We start from the raw sequence: 6,094 nt of genomic DNA, 5'->3' as shown, positions 1-6,094 counted from the left end.
CTTACACAGAGCAGCCCAACAATGCAAACTCAACAACAAAACACACCACTGCGGGCGGAGTCCACCCTGTAGACGTCAAACCCTGCACTTGGGAATTAAGCATAGACCTTCTACTGAACACAACACCCTCCTTAGTTGGCTGTACTGCCCCCGTAGAGGTGGTATAGTACTTCTCTACACATAATAGAAGGTGAGCACACCCAATGCACACACACTACACCCGGGCTGATGATAAGCCGTACTTCCCGCCACACAAGATTATAGCTAACAAACAATGAACCCTGGGGTAAGGGAGAGCGGGCAAATGATTCCCAGGAAAGAGGCCTTAGGCTTGTAAGCCTGGCCTTAAATAAGCTCTGTCCCTACTCCTCCCACTGAGGATTTCATAGGTTGGCTCCAACACAATGATCACCACCCTGGCCAAAGCCCAGCCTCCTGGTTTAAGTCACTACTGGCTCAATCGAGCCCTCCGTTATTCTTATACTACACCCATTTATTTATCATTACAGAACTATTAACACATTAGATATCTGCCACGGAAATTTTCACACTGTAAAATATTGCCAAACACTTCAATTTTTTTTAAAGTGATATATTTCAAATGCATCACTCGCAGAAAAGGATTTTTATTTTTGACTTTCATTGTTTTAATTGGTGAGTTGGAATTAGATAGAATTTCATGAAATGAATGGGAGAAAGGCATCTGTTCTCACCCCTCCCCTGAATCTCTGTGTTGCTCCACCTCTCCCAGCACAGGGGGCATATCTTGGTGGCACCAGAAGACTGACTTCACTACCCATTTCAACATGATCACTTGATATCTTTAATATGTATTATTTGCCTTATCCAGGCGCAGCAATAAAATGAATAAAAAATATTTTCCCAAATATCCATATAAATGTTAAGTTTGACCCATAAGTCAGTCCAGTGCCACAAGGTTTGTTTATTATTATTATCCTCAATTGGGGCCGGCACCAGCCCTTGCCGTGCCCCTACACCACACCTCTCGCGCAACGAAGCCGCATGCAACCGAAAATGGGTGTGGCCTAATTACCGTAGGCCACGCCCTGAAATGATGACTCCCATTTAACCTCAGGCTGGTGGCGAGCGCGAACCCCCCAGCTCTCTCCCTGCACTGAATGGATGTCGCGCATGCTTCCCAGGGGCCGGCACCGCCGCACAGCTGCGGCAGTGAGGTGCCCAACATACCAACCACCCACGGGACACTTCGTCCCGCGGGTGGGACAGTGCCCGAAAAATGTGACTGTCCCTCTGAAATCAGGAATGGCTTTATTAAAGGACGTCACTCTACTCACAATATCCGCACTGTTTTAACGGCAATGTACCAGTCACATGTGGAGAAAAGAAAAAAACAAATTGTGGTGAGTTGTGACGCTGACAAGGCATTCGATAGAGTGTCTTGGTCTCATTTAATACGTATATTTAATTACCAAGGGTTTGGCCCTGATTTCATTCATATATTCAAAACACTATATCAGGATCCGAAAGCCTTTCTGACAATAAACTCTTTAAATACCCGACCATTTTGTCTGACTTGAGGTACGAGACAAGGTTGCCCGCTCTCACCACTACTTTTTGATTTGGCCCTAGATCCCCTACTACGCCATTTTGAAAAGGCAGGCGGCTGGCGAGGCATTTTCTTGACAGGACATGAGATTAAATTTTCGGTCTTTGCCGATGATCTTTTATTGTATTTTGCTAACCCCAGGGAGGCTATACCGCTCCTCCTGCAGATCCTGCAAGTATTCGAGGAGATAGCGGGTTTTAAAATTAATTATGCGAAAACTGAGGCCTTGGCTTTTTTGGAAGAGGCTAGGGCAGGATGGGGAGATTCCTTTCCCTTTAGATGGGCAGATAAATACATCACTTATTTAGGTGTCAATGTTCCTTCACATCCTTCTCAATTGTATGCTATTAACTACACCCCACTGTTGTTAAAAACATACACAGATTTTAATAAATGGGCCCATCTCCCATTGTCCTATATAGGTAGATGTCATCTTTATAAAATGATCAGTTTCCCTAAATTTTCCAAATGCTACCACTTATCCCAGATAAGAGAGACCTTAGACTTTTTAATCAGGCTTTACAAAAATTCATATGGGCTAGAAAACGCCCCAGGATTTCGCTGTTTAAGTTGCAACAACAGACACATATGGGAGGGGTAAATCTACCATGTCTTAGACAATATGCCCTGGCCGCTAATTATCGAATAGCAATGGACTGGATTGGAGGTCATAACACATACACCACGTATTCTATGGAGCAGGCATTTATGCCACACCATAATTTGGTGTCGCTTTTACATACCCATCCTCTTAGTTTACCTCCCGCAGCTAAAGAAAACATGTTAATAAATACGACATGCATAGCATGGCGAGTTATTAGAACACAACTTCACTTATCCAAACAGTCCTCACTATTTTTACCATTATGGGGCAACCCATCTTTTCCACCTGGCAATTCAACCCAATTTCAACGCTGGCATACTAGTGGCATTAGATATACTTAGCAATTTTTACACGACCAAACACTCCAACCTCTCACTCGCTCCCAAGTGCAGGAGAAATCCCCCTCCATTATTATTCCTTTATTTCCTTATTTGCAGGCAATGAGTTATACTCAGGCCATGTTGCATGGATTTTTGGCAGCTGATTTAAACTGGCGTCTAGATGATGCGCTACGTTGCAAACCACAGGGACCTTTTTCTACTTCCTTTATATATTCCTGTGCCCGACCTCTTCTTAATTTAAGTACTACAGGACTTGCAAAATGGAAGGAGGTCTTCCCGCAAATCCCCATAGAAACTATTGCTTTTTCATGTCTTAAAATGAATAAACGATTGGGATCAGTCTCTTATAATAAAATGCATCTCAAAATTTTACGTAGAGCATACTACACCCCCAAATTTAAATATATTATTGGAGATGCACCTAATGCCAATTGTTATAAATGTTCAGCACCTGACACCGATATAGTACACTGCCTGTGGGATTGTCCACGTGTACAGGTTTTCTGGGATGAACTTAATAGCTATATAAAAATTGCTTTAGTGATCTCTAAAGAATGGGCTTTCTGGATTATAACCACAAACACATATTCACAGGGTTTGACAAAAGGAAAGAAGTTACTTCTGACTAAATTGACTACAGCTGCCAAGAAGACCATTCTCTCACAATGGATTGAACCCAACCCACCTACCCTTACGTTATTACATCCTAGAATTATATTTCTGTTTACAATGGATTGGACAGAGACGTCCACCAATAAAGAAAATCTTACTGAAAAGTTTTTTGGTACATGGTTACCTTATATTCATACATTATCCCCATCACTTAAGGATTCTTTACGGAGATGTTTCCAACTAACGTCATGGTTTAATTTGGAAGTACTTGATAATGGTCCTCCCTTTTGATTCTGATTTTGACTCATACTACAGTTATAAGACGGCCCGTTAATGTTAATGTTAATGGTAACGATAATGGTAATTATGACTGTAACTAAATATGTAACAGTGTTTGTAGCTACTTCTTGCGTGCACAACTGCAATTTATATTTATATTTGGATTTATATACTGCAAATTTATAACTGTTTTGTTGGATGATTCTCGGCAATGTGTTTATCATGCTGAGGATTATTTAAGATGTAATTGTATTACAATATGCCATTTTCCTAACAATAAAATATTTTTTCAAAAAAATAAAGTGTAATCACCTTTATTATAGATGGTTTTTCATGATCTTAAGCTGAAGCCATTTTTCGACGTTACTACTTATCGCAGGAACAAACACTTTCAGAAGTTTAATCACTCTGATACATTGGGGTGAAAAGCCCTTTATTATCGTCACATGAAGTATGCTATTGATAATTAATACGTGAATAATACATGTGCCCCAATGCCCAGAAAACAGACACAAGCATATTCACTTTTGCAATGGTCTGCGATCCTGGCACTGTAACCTGAGAGAGGGGATTGGTAGGAGAAGGGTGCTTCAAGTCAGCTGAGTACATTAAGGACGTGGTCACGCAATTGCGAACACATGCAGACCAGTAACCAGACACCTATATGTCTGAGAGAGCCATATTATTTGCAGGTGGTCAGGGACAGCTTCAAATGCACTGATGATGAAGGCGATGGTCGTAAGTGTATGCGACGCATGCCTGGCGTAATCTGGGCGCTGCATGTGCTGCCTATGCGCAGTCGCACACAACTGGAGATCTCCGTTTCCCACAGTTTGGGTCAGCCCTCTCTTCTGGAACCCCCAATTGGCAGATCTGATTTCCTAGTTCCAGATTAGGGCTCAGGTTCTGCTCATTTGCCTATAGGAGCAATGCAGTGGCTCCACAAGTTATATAGATAATGGGTTCCCTCAATGGACCCCAACAACTACCCACACCAGCGCAGTCTAACTGTACCAACCTATGAGACACACTCGCTCCTTTTTTCTCTGTGGTGCCCTCACTTAGGGCCTGATTCAGACCCACTCGCGAGCGGCTGTCCGCTCGCAAGTGGGTCGATGTTATGCACTGAGCATGCGCCAGACGCGACGAGCGAAGGAAAGTCCTTCGCTCGTTGTGTCCGATCAAAGGGGGCGTGCTGTCAATGTTGATTGACAGCACGCCCCCTTTGGTGGGCGTGCCGGGGGCGTGCCTCCCTGACGGGGGCGTTCCCACGGGAACGCCTCCCGTCAGAAGCCGGCCCACTGACATCACTAGTGATGTCAGTGGGAGTGATTTTGGCTCTGATAGAGCCAAAATCACTCCGGAGCTTGCGGTTGAAAACCTCAACCGCAGGCTCCGGCTCGCAATTTCGATGGTCGCGATGGTCTCGACCATCGCGGCCATCAAAAAGCACGCTCGTATAGCCTGTGGGTGGTGACCCACAGCTATACGAGCGTCCAGGAGGACGCTCCATGAAAATGGAGCCCGGCCCTCATTCAGAGCGTGCGCTCTGCTCAGAGCGTACGGCTCTGAATGAGGGCCTTAGTCAGCATGTAAGCTCTCTCAGGGGCTGGGCCCTTGTTTTCATAGGAACAAATTGGCTGCGCTCATTCAATCACACTTGGTGTGTATATTATAAACCATACTTAAATATGAAGTGTAAAATAATTTTAATTGGACAATCTCATACACAAATATAAAAATATTCAAAGCCTAAATGGAACATATATATGTTCCTATAAAAATTGAAATACATACATACATAGACAAAACATATAGCTAATATCAAAAAAAGAGGTTTAATGGGTGTAATCAATTGTCCTGGTTAGAATTGTTACCAGGCAAAGTAAAAAGGAAAAAATGTGTCCCTTGAATAAAGATACGCTGTATCTGTGGCAATTTTGTGGCTAGTGCAACAGTTTAGTATAATGTTGCTGTATTAGGCAACATGAAATGAGCTCACCCGATTTTCTGGCTGGTATGACAGCCTGTGATCTGCAGAATAAAAGTGCTAGTATTCCATGTGTATAGCTGTATGGATCCCGGTGGCTGCGGCATATACCTTCGTGTGTCTGTCACTGGATAGAAAACTTTTCCCCTTTCATCGCGGGAACTCTCGATGGTAATGCTCCGCTCCGTGTCAGGTAATGCCCTTGTTTTCATGTCTGTGGGTCCCTGTTTTATATGTGTCCTATTTTCCCCACTGTTCAGTGTTATTGATGTAAATAATACTAAAGGAGCAAAAACAGGTCCAAATAAATTTTAGCGGTTTTTATAATTTTTAAAGAAATCCAAAACCTAATTTGAAGCAAAACACTTGAGGGTGGTTTTGCCAAAATCAAAACCAAAACAAGATAATTTAGAAGTAGAACCAAAACAAAAAAAAACAAAACACAGGGGTCTGCGCTAGAGATGAGCGGGTCAGGTTCTCCAAGAACTTGCAGATCTGAGGCGAGATCCGAGTCTGGCTCGGGTTTTCCCGCCTGACTCGGCTCTCAAAGCTAAGCAAAACGTCATCAGCCCGCTGTGTCGGATTCTCGCAGGTATTAGATTGTATAAAAGTTCCTCCCCCACCGTGATCGGTGCCGTTTGCTTGCTGAGTCCCGGGCTGTCAGGGCTGTGCTTCAGCCG

This window comes from Taudactylus pleione, unplaced genomic scaffold (assembly GCF_031769625.1).
Source record: "Taudactylus pleione unplaced genomic scaffold, aTauple2 ptg000051l, whole genome shotgun sequence".
Taxonomy (NCBI): Eukaryota; Metazoa; Chordata; class Amphibia; order Anura; family Myobatrachidae; genus Taudactylus; species Taudactylus pleione.
Note: the sequence above shows the minus strand (reverse complement) of the source record.